Raw genomic sequence first — 14050 nt, 5'->3', positions numbered from 1 at the left:
TAAAACTCTTACTTTTTATCTTAGGAGAATAGCAGTCTTTGACACACCACCTTCTTTTGTGCTTAAGGTAGTTTCAGTCTATTATTTGATTGAAACATTGAAAGCCCGACTCCATTTTAAGTAGGCCCAACTCCATGTTCTGTATTTGTGCAAAATCATCAACATGTCTTGCATTGAGGCAGATGTTGTCTGTCCTTATATTTCCAAGAACAATAAAAGTGTCAAGTCATTTAGTTGTAGTCAAACAAAACACCTGATGCAACATCAGCCTGGAACAAGTGACTTGTTATCTCAATGTCAAACAAAGAATAGTCAAAATAGTATCGTCTGAATTGTCATACTTTTACTGTGTCTGTTTAAAGGAATGCATCTTATACTAGCGTTTTGATGCATATTGGTTAAATCAAACATACCTAAGATGACATTGCACATTGCATCTAAGATAAAATATAATTTAAAAGGACTGCAACTGGACTACCTGTCAAGAGAGGTTTTCCGCCCCAGATTATCAAGAGTAAGCTACTGCCAGACCAGAAGATGATCCTGCCTGCCAGAGATGCTGCTGCCGTATCAGACTTTCTACTCAAAGCCAATATCGAGCCTGAGAGGAGTTGATTGCCTTTCGCAGACTCCTCGACTCAAGATAATAACAGCATTTTGCTGTAAATAAGGTAAGCAGTACACTCATCCTCCCTAAGAAAATCTAGATTACAAGTTATTCTACTTTCCATGCTCTCCTAGCGTAGCGTATAGAAGTAGGTTTTAGGGTGTTAGGTTTTTAGATAATATTTTAACCATGTTAGAAGTGTTTGGTTTATTCTCGTTACTCGCAACTTGCATTTGTGCTGTTTAAATCGTATTCTGTGTGGGTATTATAGTTGCATTGCGCAATAGGGTGCACCTGTTGAAATAAACAGGCATTTTAGTTAAAGTGTATTTTTCTTAGCGGGGGGTTGGTGGTTGCATGTGATTAACTGAACGAAAAAGGTGTGTTTCTGATCACCACATTGCCCCTGGATCCCTGTTTAGGGACTGTTAATAACCCAAAAGAATGGACGCCACTTTAACTGTAAATTGGATGGGGTCCTGCGGGTTACAAAAACCTGTCTGTCACATTCAAGCGTTGGGGCATTGAGCGAAGTTCACTGGTGTCACCTGTGGGTGGGAAACCAAACCTTGTAGAGCTGAGCACAGACTCAGTTTACGCAAAACATTAAATTCTCGCAGTGCATTTGCCTGTGTTTTTTCCTAATCCATTTATTACCCAACTCCATGCTGAAAATGGCCACCTTTTGTTTGCTATTCCACCAGATTTTTTTGCTTTATCGGTCCTATTTTCTGCTGCACTCTTTTTTGTTAGAATTGGGATTCTGCACCTTTTACTCCTGCTAACCAGTGATAAAGCGCTTCAGCTCTCCATTCGCACATATTAAAATTGGTATGCACCTATTTGGCACATTTAAGTTATTTATAAGTCACTGGTAAATGGCAATGCACGTACCTAGGACCTGTAAATTAAATGCATCTAGTGGGCTGCAGTACTCATTGTGCCACCCAATAAAGTAGTACTGTAAAACATATCTGAGGCCTGCCTTTGCAGCCACTGTTCAGTTTAAAACTGCCATTACGACCGCCCAAAAATAAAAGTCTTTTGGAGATCTTATTCTCGGCTGCCGAAAGGTGGGTACCAGGCACTGGGTTTAGGAGGGTTGGATTTCGGGCTTTTGTTAGAGAGTTGCACAGAAAGAAAATGATCAACTTCTTCCAGACTTTATTGCAAGTGGAACGATTTCTGCTGCTGGCCCGGAGCTGCTTAAACGCTTCAGTACACTTGCATATGCTGGAACCCTGGACTCGAATATAGATTTACTGAAGGGCCTGTCGTTGACGACCAACTGATTTTAAGGTGTCAGATTTCTATTTCATGTGGCTAATCTCCTCGCCAGCTTGAGCACCTAACAAGGTGTTTGCAGAAAAGAAGCGAATCAATTTACTTGCTGAACTGTTAGACAGTACAAAAGGGGCTGTTAGACGGGCATGTTGAATTCCACCTCTCCTTCAGGAGGTGCTCCTATTAGTTCTACAAGATTAGATTTGACAATGAAGACTATCTTGACAGCAAATGCCTGCTCTACATGAAAATGCGAGGCCGAATGAGCGATTGGCAATGCCAAGTGAAAGCTCAAGGTAGGTAACCTTTTCACAGGGACTTTGAGTATCTGAAGGTGTCTATGGAGGGAGAGGAGGCAACCCCGGCCTTCTGGCCAGAAGACAGTATATCATGCCCATCCCCCTTCGCTTTTAGGCTGCTGCAGAGTGTGCAGATGATCCTTTATCTCGAACAAAAGGAGTCCCAGCAGACAAATAAATAATTCTACCTTGAAGACTTTTATGTTCTGCCTTGAAAGAATTGAATTTTATCCCTCTGCAGGTTGTAAAAAAATGCCACTGTCTCTGCCACAAAGGGTGTCCATCCTCTCTGCTCATCTTCCAACATACAATCAAATTTGCAAAGTATCTAAATAGGCTGTATTTCAATTTTACAGATGGAATGCTCCGCCACAATTGTGGTGGAGTGCCCTAAACACCAAACTATAAATTGGGACCCAAGACAATTGCAATTTTCAAAAAATTCTTCTACTACAGGCCTACTAGTGACCAGTCTTAGAGTAAATCAAGCACTACACATGACCATCCACTGTGTCTGCAACACACACCCGAGGAAAACAACGAAGGCAGGATATACAACATTAACACCTCATAGAATTTATTGTAAATAATTACAAATTAAAGATATATATGTATATCCCATTTCAAAGTGCCGCCTTTAGACACAGCAGGCATTTTGCTCCCACTGGCTGGTAGACACTGTGACAACTGAAAAATGCAGCTATTACTTTAATAGGAGAAATTTAAAGTACAGAAATATTTTCCATAGTATGAAAGTTTTCACAACATTTTTCTGCAGTATAAATTTCTCCCATTTATAAAAATAGTTGTAAGCTTTGGTTATGCGTGTAACTGTGTGACATATGGCAAGTCATGTCCTGTGCCACAAGTACATATGATACTCGCAGTCACCCATAGATCTATATCCCATTGATACATGCACATGTTCATACATCCCTAAAGAGGACGCTCTCCCTGGCACATATGGCAGCCCTGTCACATTATCAGTAGTCAAAGTATTTTTCAAACCATAGTATCTGGCTCTATTGGACATTAGGCTTAAAGTCAATGAAGCTGGGCGCGGGGGGTGTCTGTTAATGTGCAAATTGCTCGGCCTTCAGTAGCCAACAACGATTTTCACTGGTCAGAAGTAGCTCCCACTACGAAAAAAAAAAAAGGTTGGAGACCCCTGGTTCAGAGCAATAAGAGAACATTAAAAACAGGAATCCGGAGAAGCAATCACCAGAAATGGCTTCTGGAAGAGACATTTTAGATTAACAGCACCCTCTTGTGGCCATTTGATACGTTGACAGGTTCACTTCTAAAGCTACTGCAAATGGAAACCCAGATAATGACATATCAAAATGGTTACTAACCAGTAGGAGTAGTATTGCAGCTTTAAGAGTTTTCAGTATTCACATGCTGTGCATTATTCCGTGATCTAGTAGTTGGATCCGGAATTGTCCTTGTTCTCCCCCTCCCATATTGTGGGCATAGTCGACCACCATTTGATTGGTAAGTCAATCAATTGTGTGATGTCAGACAGCGGCCCAGAAGTTCCAGTGCGTGTTCGCCATCTTCAGATTCTGCCCATTTCTAGGAAGGTGGGTGAGTCGCATGTGAATCTAGAAAACTCTTCAAGCTGAAAAACTACTCCTACTGGTAAGTAACCATTTTGTTTTGCAGCATGAATCATTTTCTGGATTCAAATGCTCTGCATTAGAATATGTAGCAGTATCCTGTTCCCTTGGTTGGTTTGGGTTAAAATGTAGATGTGTTGGTAAGCAGATGTTGAAATATCTTCTGTCCCACATGTGTTTCGGTGTTCATTTGGATAACCACACAGTAGTGCTTTGTGAAGGTGTGTGGTGAAGACCAGGTTGCTGCCATGCAGATTTTGTCAATGGGTATGTTTGCGAGGAATGCAAGTGTTGCACCCTTTCTCCTGGTTGAGTGTGCTCTAGGACGCACTGGTAATGTCTTTCCCATTCTGATGTAGCATGTTTTTATAGTCTCCAATATCCATTGTGCGATTGTTCCCTTGGTAACTAGTTCCTTGCTTGCCCTAGCAAAATAGATAAATAATGGATTTCCTTTGTGAAAACCCATTCTTCTTGTATATTGTAGATAAGTGCCCTCCGCACATCCCATGTGATGGGCTCTTTCAGCTGGTGTCTTTGGGTTTTGAAAGAATGCTGGCAGTTCTACGCTTTGAGTCACTTAGAATTGTGAAACCACCTTTGGTAGGAACTGTAGATTTGTTAAGAGGACCGCTTTCTCTTCAAGGATTTGCGGGTATGGTTTCTGTATTGTCAGAGCTTGTAGCTCACCGACTCTGTGTAGTGATATGATGGTTATTCGAAAGGTTATTTTCAGTGTAAAAAGCTTTACATTGGCCTTGTACATAGGTTCAAAAGGCTCCGTTATCAATTCTGTTAGGACCGTGTTTAAGCTCCACATAGGGGCTGATACTGCTCTTGGTTGGGCCACACCTTTTGAACATTCCAGGAATCTTAACTACTGGAAGTGTGAAGAGGATGTTTCCTGGTTTACCTCTGCTATAGTGGCTAGGTCTATCCTTAGGGATGCATAGATTAGGCCACTGTTCAACAGGTGTGTGAGGTATGTTAGTACTGTCTCCTGGTCTGTGCTGGTTTCCATTGTTTTGTTATCTGTGCACCAGTGGATGTATCTGCTCCATTTGCCACATATAGCATTATCTTCTGCTCGGTTTTCTTGCCTGCCTAAGGATTTTCTTTGTCCTGGGGGAAGTAGCAATAGGTGACCGGATTCTAGGTAATCAGGAGCCATGCTACTAGGCAGAGTGTTGCTGGTTGGTACAATCTTCCGTTTTGCACTGTTAGCAGGTCCTGTTCTGCCTGGGTTAGGATTGTGTGCCCTTTGGACATATCCAGCAGGTTCATATATCATGTCTGTCTGGCCCATGGTGTGGCTTGGAGAATGAGTGTTGCCCCAGGTTGTCTGGCTTTGTCACGTACCCTAGGTATCAGGGGGATTGGTGGAAAGGCGTATGCGAATATCCATGACCAGTCTTGTGACAGGTAATTCCCCCTGGATTGGTGCAGTGGAAACCCAGAGGCAAAGTTTTGGCATTTTGTGTGCTTGAGAAAATGTCTAGGTTTGATGTGCCCCACACCATGAAAATGTTGTTTAGCTCCTCCTGCTTTATCACTCATTTGCTTGGTCAGTCTATCCGTCTCCGAGTTTTGTTTCCCTGGCAGGTGAATTGTCTGTTGTGAGATTCTTCTGGGAATAGCCCACCTCCATATTTCCTGAGCTAGCTTGAACAGAGAGGACTACGTTCCCCCCGTTTGTTGAGGTAGAACATAGTCGTTGTGCTGTCCATCTGGATCAGAACAGTCTGACCCATTATACGCACTTGAAAAGCTTTCAAGGCCAGAAAAACAGTCTTGATATCTTGATAGTTTATGTATCTCACGGCATCCGTGGGATTCCAGAGTGCTCTGACATTCAAGTTGCTGGGTTTCGCCACTGTATTCCCCTGTGTACCTTTGCTGGGAAAACCACTAGATCCTCCCAGCTCCCCTTGGCTTGTAACCATCAGTTTTAGATTAATTACTGAATGGGGCGCATATGTAGTCTTGACTGCGGTACGAATGGGATGTATGATGCCATCATGCCCATGAGTTTCATGACAGTCCTTGTTGTCAGACACCGACCCCTCTGGTCAAGGTAACTTTGGTCGGCAAACGCCTCTGCTCTCTTCTGGACTGTGTGTGCTTGTGCGGTCCTTGAGTTTAGGGTTGCTCCAAGGAACACTTTCACTTGTTCTGGTTGTGGTTAGGATTTCTTGATTTTCCTTCTAATTCAGAGACATTGTAGTGTTGGAATTACTGTTTGCATGTCTCTGTGGCATCTTTCCTTTGATTGTACTCTCACTAGTCAGTTGTCTAGGTACAGACAGACGTGAATGCCTTCTCTTCTTAGGTAGGTTGCTACTGCAGCTGGATCCTTGGTGAAGATTGTATCCTGAAGGGAAGCACACTGAAATGGTAGTGTACCCTGTCGAGAATTAATCAAAGATACTTTTTGTGTCTTTGGACCATGGGTATGTATAGGTAGGTATCCTTTAAGTCTAAGGAGGCCATATAATCGCCTTTCCTTAAGGGTGATATTACTCCTTGCAGAGTTGTCATCTTGAAGTGTTGAGTTTGTATGAACTTGTTAAGAAATCTAATGTCTAGGATTGGTCTTAGTGTTAAATCCTGTTTTGGAACCAGAAAGTAAGAGGACTAGATTTCATTGCCTGCTTCCTTTTGGGGGAAACCTTTTCTATGGCTCACTTGTGGAAGAGCTCTTTTACTTACTTTCTGAGTTGTACAAGTTCCTGTACATGAAAGGTTTTTATTTTTGGCAGCAAGTGTGTGGATGTCTTGATGAGTTCTTGTGCAGTATCCATGCTTTATTATGTTTAGGATCCATTTGTCTGATGTGATTGTCCCCCAGTTCTTGAGGAAACCTCCTATTCTGCCCCCTACTGGTGATTGTTGGTGGTGGGGCTAATTGATGATTGGGTCACTTGCCTGCTGAGCCTCCACTTCTAGGAGGCTGACTGTAAAAAAAGTGTGCTCTTTTCTGTTGATGTGCTTTGACTGAATGTGCCCTGTTTTCCTGCCAAACAGGTACCAAGGGCCTATATTTTTTCCCTAAACTGCATTGGAAACAAAACCCAATTAGCACTCTTTGGCCTTTGTGGGCCTATCCAGGCCCTTTGCTGCTTCCAGCAACTGGCCCCTACTGGTTCTGACCCCCACTGTGGGCAGGAGAATCAGCCGGAAAACCAAGTGAGGAAGGGAGGCGTGCCCACCTTTGCCAACCCCACCCCTCAGGTGTGGGAGGTGAGGTGAAGCACACATCTCAGTCCCCGCCATCTTGCAGATGGGGGCCCCAGCCAACCAGAGTGAGGCATATGCCCCCCTCCCACTGAAAGGTGTCATAATAGGGGGTGTACCCACCCCAAGGAAGGGACCCATTGGTCCCAACCTTTACCTACCTGTAACGCCTCTAAATATAGTATTTAGGGGCAACACCAAACCTTGCCTTCTCAGACAAGAACAGACCAAGAAGAAAAGAAGAAGGACCAAAGAACCGTGCCGAAGCTAAGAAGAAGAGGATGGCCACTGATTTAACCCGAGCCCTATCGTCCCGTCCCCACCTAGAACCTGTAGAAGCAAAATCCTGGTGTGTCCTGCAGCCAGCAACCTCTGGAACCTAGAGAACCTGCCAAGCCTTCCACAGAAAAGACAGTCTCCTGTGAGCACTGGATTATCTCACCCACAGACTCTTGCTAAGGCCACATCCACGATAAACTCTGTGCCCAACACCCATGGCCCGAGTTTGAGTGGCCCAACACCACGAGGAGGTCTCCCCGGAGATCCTGACCTGAGATCTAGTGATCTCTGACCAGCCTCGAAACTCCCAGCAAAGCCTGCAGTCTCTTTCTGGAGGATAAACTCCCCCATCCTCCCTCTCCCACCCCCCCCGACCGAGGCCGGAGCTGGCAAGAAAACCTGACGCCTAAAGACACCCCTGCACCCGAAGTCCCACTGTCTTGGATGGCCCAACTGACAGTGTCCCAGCATCCCCAAGCTTCCCAATTTACCTCTCCAACCAGTGGTGTGGTCACCTCCAGAAGATCTACGTCCCCGAGCCTGCAGTCTTTGTTGAAACCAGAGAATCCCCATTGAAATCTACAGGGCACCCGACGCCAAAACTGCACTCCGCCCCTGTGCTGCTGCGGGTGTACTTTGGGTACTAACTCTGTTCCCTTTGCCCTGAGCCTAACACCAGGAGCGTTGCTCCCACAATATAGTGGCCTGCCCATGAGCAGCTACCAACCAGAGGCTCCCCATCCCCCATTGGATAACATTGGGCCTCAGCACTCTACACCCGGCCGCCCTAGTGCCAGGTGCAGTTTTCAGAAAAGCCATTATGGTTATGTGGAGTTCGTAATGACAAACTCCCAGCACCATATACTCTTAATGGCATTACTGCACTTACAATGTCTAAGAATCGACTTAAACACTGTTGGGATTCAGGGCTCATGCAACAGTACCCTCACCACTGGTTGTTCTGAGAGTGTATCCTTGACCCTGGGGGAACCCTTGTTCTAACCTCAGAATACCAACTCTCACAAGAAATACTTACCTGTTAACCGATAACTCTATTTCCTCCATAGGATTGCATTGACTGGTTTTTCTAAAAATTATTAAGTGTGGTGTTGGGTTTGTATGGAATAACACAACTGCAAATGTACTAAAAGTAATTTACTTACCTTTTATCTAGGAGATGTCTCAGCGTGATATCTAGGCATATCACACTGATTAGCAAAAGTAATTTAAAAAGTACTCCAATAAGTAACATGTAAAATAATTTACAAACTAAATGAAAAGTAGTCTCAAAACAGTAACTTACCTGTCATTCAATCAACTGCATTTGAACCTGTATTCAATTGTAAAACATTGCATAAGAATTTTGCAAAGCATTTATTTCAGCTACCTGCATCAGTCTTGGCTTGGTTCTAGAAATAAAATAACTAAATAATATTTTTATACAAACAAAATTGTTCTGCATTAAGTCTTTGAGTGTGTGACATCATTTGCGAATTGTGTACAACAAATGCTTAACACTACCCTCTGATAAAGCCTTTCTGCTCACCCACAGTACCACAAATAGAGAGTAAGGTGTTATCTACTTTTACCTCTGCCTACCTTTGGGGTTCCACTGGACTCGGTGCACACTATACCTACCTCATTTTGGTTTAGTATATACAGATCCAACTTCTTACACTGACCTCTTTCTCTTGTTCTCGAAAGGATTGTCTTGCCGAATATTGCCATTGATGGTGTGGCATTTGTTGCGTCAGTAGACAAGTGCGGGTTTGGGGAGCTTGTTGTTGCTGGCATGTTGTGAATGCAGTTGTGCATGTGGGCCTTCTGTTTGCAGTCTCTACTCTCCTAAAGGTTCCTCTGAACTGGAGCATTCCCATGGCCTTGGCAGTGTCATTATCCTCTTTAACTAATGTAGTGTATCGAACAGTGCGTCGCTGTGAGGGGCATGTTGATGACTGATGCCCATATCTCGGTCTTGAATCCAGAGACTCTGACCAATGTGCATCTGAGTGTTGTCCCAGTGCACATCTGACTGCTGGCAGGGTCTACTGCGTCCAATGCTGATTTACGGTAGGTATTGGCAATATTGTAGCCCTCCTGAATCACTGTCTTGGCCTTTTGTGTTACTCTTCCGGAAGGTACTGCATTAGGCCCTCTTTTTCGTCCCATTGCTGGGGTCTATAGCGGTTAAGGAGCGCATTGGAGTTTGCTATTCTCCACTGTGTGGCTGCCTCGCTCTCCATCTTCCTTCCCACCAGATTAAGCGACTTGCTCTCCTTCTCTGGTGGTGGCCCCGTTGATGAGGGAGCATTGTTCTCTTCCTCGCAGTGCATACAATGCTCGAATCTACGGGGAGGTTGCCTTTTATATATTTAGGGTCCTGTGTGTAATGTTTGTACTTTTTTCTTCGATTAGAGGCGTGATAGCTCTTGTAGTGGCTGGTTCTTGAATTGCATCCTACCCCTGCTCTAGAATGCTATGGAGCATTGGTACGGAGAGGTTGGCCTTTTGAGAAGGCATCAGGGTTTCCAATAGGAAGCATACTTCCCCTTTCTTCTCTTCTGACTGTTGCCCATACATGTCTGCAGCCATTTTGATGAGGCTGTTGTACAGGGACACGTTCATAAGGCTCTAAGATGCCAAGTATCCAGACGAAGGGGTAAATCCGGACGTATCCTCGAACTGGATTTAGTCCTCATGCATCGTCGCTTCTTCGACCTCATAAAACTCTGTTCTTCTTCTGTAGCTCTGGTGTCATCAGGGCCTCCAAGCCTAAATGGTAGTCATAGACCTCAGAGATTACAGAGGGTCTTGTTGGAATGCAAAAATCTTAAATGAAGCATCAAACTCCTGAAGCATCAAATGAAGGAGGGCTGCTATTTTAACCTTGAGCCTTCATTTTTCACACTCAACATAGTGCACTTTATTGGGGTCGATCATTGGTGGAGCTCCCCTTTTCGGTTTCGATGGCTCTCCCGGCATCAATTCCTTGCCCTTCTCTCTCCCTACTTCTCGTGCACTTGATGGTGTCGAAGACCTCGTTGACAATACGCCCCCATCGGTGTCCTTTGGTCAGGACCGTGTGGTTCGCTTTGCTTATGCTGATCTTCAGTCGTCGAGTGTATCGGCGATGAGACCATCTTTGAAGACTGTGTCCCTGTGGTGTTTTTTCTCGGCATTCACAGAACTCTCCTGGGTGCTTGTCCAACTCCCCTCCTCACACCAGTTCTGCCTCCTCGACGTTCTCCTCCTCGTCGCTGGATAGGCAAAGATCTTTCAGAGTTTCCTGTGTCTGAGTGCTAGCCATGGTGAAGTGTTCTAGTCTCTGTTGACGTTGTACCTTGAGTGTCTTGGGTACGAATGCAGCACAGTCCTCGCAGTCCTCATCCTTGTGTTCCTTTGGCAGACAAAGGTTGCAGACCTCATGGGGTCTCTGCTGGTGAAATTGTATGCACAGTTAGTGCAGAATATAAAAGGGGTATTTTCCATGACCCTTTACTGCCTCTCCCCTCCTCATCTCCAGCCACCTGGATCTTATTGGCGGGGGTCAAGAAGGCCCCCTTTGCCTTTCCTTAGATCTATGCAGGAAAGTGCCCAATTTTGCATGGTTACCCAGCTCTTTTTGCCTGCACCTGATGTAACCTGTCGATGTGCCCCGGGACCCTGCCAATCAGGATCCCAGGGCTTGTGTTGTTTCCGAAAACCGTACCTTTGTATCCACAATTGGCACATCCCAGACCCCTATTACACTCTTTAATAAACAGGAGGGTTACAATCTACAACTATGCGGACGACCTGCAGCTAATTTTCCCATTAGATTCAACTGACTCCGTCGAGGAATTCCAGGCGACCATGCTGCACATTCAAGAGTGGATGGAGTTGAACCACCTAAAACTGAATCCCGGAAAGACCGTGCTGGTACTCCCGGGTAAAAATTCAATCAGCTGGGGCCCTCAATTCTGGCCGTCATCAATGGGATCTCCTCTGTCTCCCTCTCTCTCGGTGAAAAGCCTCGGGATCACCATTAACTCCGATCTCTCCCTGAAAAGCCAGGTGGGAGTGGTGATCTCGTCCAGCTTTCTCCAGCTACGTAAGATTAAGAAAATTGCTCATTTACTCACGCACTCTGCCCTCATTCAGGTGGTTATCGCCTTGGTCCTCTCCCGATTAGATTACTCGAATTCCATCTATTTAGGCCTCCCCCTGGCATTGTCTAAACGCCTGCAAATCGTGCAGAATCAGGCGGCCAGACTAATTTTTGAAAAGCAACGGTAGGAGTTCAGCGAAACCACTATTGGCCACTCTTCACTGGCTACCCATAGCCCAATGGGTGATATTCAAGGTAGGCTGCTAGGCCTTCAAGGCCCTCCACGGAAAAAGTCCTAAGTTTATTAATAACCTTATAACCAAACATGAATCGACCCGCAATCTCCGATCCGCCCACCTGTCCCTCCTTACTCCGTCGCTTATTTGGCCCCAAAGACTTGGAACTCCCTCCCCTTGTCACTTCGGAGCTGCACCAATCTCATGGAATTCAGGGGCGCACTGAAGACCTGGTTATTCAAGCAAGCGTCCGGTTAGGTACTGTCTGTCATCTCTCCTCTAATCAGCGCTATGAAACCTCTGGGTGCCCGTGCGCTCAACAAATTCCGTATAACATAACATAACATAACAGGTAAGCCCATCGTAAAGGTACTATGAGTACCAAGGGCACTGTAACCAGGGAAGGCCTCTAAGGGCTGCAGCACCTATTGTGCCACCCTTATAGGGCCTGTACCTTAACACCACACACTGCCATTGAAGGCTGTGTGTTTCAGTGCAGGGAAAAGGGATGAGTACACATGGCATACATACCTGTGTGCCATGCCTACTACCCACTGCCTGATGCCTAGGTAATCCAACCCTCTAGCAGGGTGCACTAGCCTCAGGTAAGGATACAGTGTCATGAGCCCTGTACCCCTACAGTGTCTAAGTCCATTCCTAGACAGTTTAAGGGTAGTAAAGCCATAAAACAGTATAGGTCTGGGAGTTGGTAATTACAAACTCCACAGTACCATAATGGCTTTACTAAAAACTGGGAAGTTTGGTATCAAACTGTTCAGCACATTAAACCCACACTGATGCCAGTGTGGGATTTAATTTGAATTGCACTCAAAGGGCATCTTAGAGATGCCCCTCTGAAAAACGAACAGCCCTGGTGTGGTTCCTGAATGGCAGCCCGCCATTTGCCACCACCAGACACGTTTCTGGACCCCTGGATAGAGAGTCTCCACTCTCTGGGTCCAGAAACAAAGCCCAGCCTTTTGCTGCCCCCAGAAACTGGCTGCTACCTGTTCGCCCCCCCCCCCACTTTGGGCAGGAGAATTGGCAGGGAAACTAAGCTAAGAGGAAAGCTGTGCCCCCTTTGCCAAGGTCAACCATCAGGTGGGGGAGGCGAGGTGAAGCACACATCACTCCCCTCCATCTTTGGCATAATATGGGGTGTACCCACCCCAAGCAACAGACCCATTGGTCCCGACCTGCAAATCCCTTTTAATGCCCCTAAAACTGGCATTTAGGGGTCACTTTGAACCTTGCCTCCCCAGATTCGAGGAAGAAAGAAGAAGGACCAAAGAGTCGTGCTGACCCAGGAAGAAGAGGACACCTACTGCTTTGGCCCCAGCCCTACTGGCCTGTTCACCTTCGACCTACCTACAGCTTAGAACCCGACAGGTCCAGTAACCCCCAGCACTCGGAGGACCTGCCTTTCACTCACCTTACAGACTTCGTCTCCTGTGAGCACCGAGACTACAAGACCAGAGTACGGATTCCGGCAACTCCTCGATTCTGCACCACTCCGTACCCGACACCCAGGGCCCGAGTTAGAGTGGATCAACACCATGAGGAGGTCTCCCCAGCGATCCGCTGCAAAACATTTCTTTTGTCTTCTCTAACTCTCCAGTCCTGGAGTACACTCTCTTTCTTGGGCACACATTACAAAGTGACACCCTCACATTCCTCCTTCGACTTCCAGCAGATCAGTCGGGCCACATTTAGAAGGGGCTAGGACCTCCAGTTTGTGCTGATTCATGAATTACGGTCTTTGCCATCCCTATGACCAGGTAACTACGCATGCCTTACTCCTAGAAGACAGAGGGCTCTCTAAAAACAGTAGGACACAATATTTAGAAACGATAGCGTCAAGTCCTGCTTCAATTAATTTTTTTTAAAGGACTTTACTTACAGGCAAATAAAATAATTGTCTTAAATTAAAATTAAGACAACCAATGAAACCCCGAGGTCCTGGTGCCTTCTGGGCCCAAGTTAGAACCCCAAATGTCTTCATAGCTTCCTCTCACTGGAATCTTGTTATTATTTGCCTGTACGGATAATGTCAATCTACGGAGATGCTTCAGGGCAAACGGAGTACTGTTGAAATCGATTGTGTCTGGAAAGCGGTTTTTGGGGTTCTGGAGCAGTCAAAGGTTACTGTGGATTAAGGAGGTTTACCACTGGTGTTTCAGAGCAACATGACTATTGGGCCCCAACTAAATGACCAAACACTTGCTTCCTTCCAGCACTTTACTCTCTAAGGGAGGTAGGCCGAGGCTTAATGCAGGACGGAGAAAGACTCGCACCGTATATAACTGTGAATAGAGAATCCAGTCACTAATTTACTTTAGGAGAAAGAAAATTACTTTAACAGCAAGCAAGGAAATAGAATAATCATAACTATGAAACACAAAGAA

At 45.5% G+C, this 14050-nt stretch overlaps 1 protein-coding gene across 2 annotated transcripts in view; it reads right to left on the bottom strand.

Moving 5' to 3' along the window:
- Positions 1–14050, bottom strand: part of KDM4A (lysine demethylase 4A) — a 458146-nt gene that overhangs the window by 331702 nt on the left and 112394 nt on the right. The gene's annotated exons all lie outside the window — the stretch shown is intronic.

Source organism: Lissotriton helveticus, chromosome 1_1 (assembly GCF_964261635.1).
Source record: "Lissotriton helveticus chromosome 1_1, aLisHel1.1, whole genome shotgun sequence".
Lineage (NCBI taxonomy): Eukaryota > Metazoa > Chordata > Amphibia > Caudata > Salamandridae > Lissotriton > Lissotriton helveticus.
Note: the sequence above shows the minus strand (reverse complement) of the source record. Positions and strands in the feature narration are given on the sequence as shown.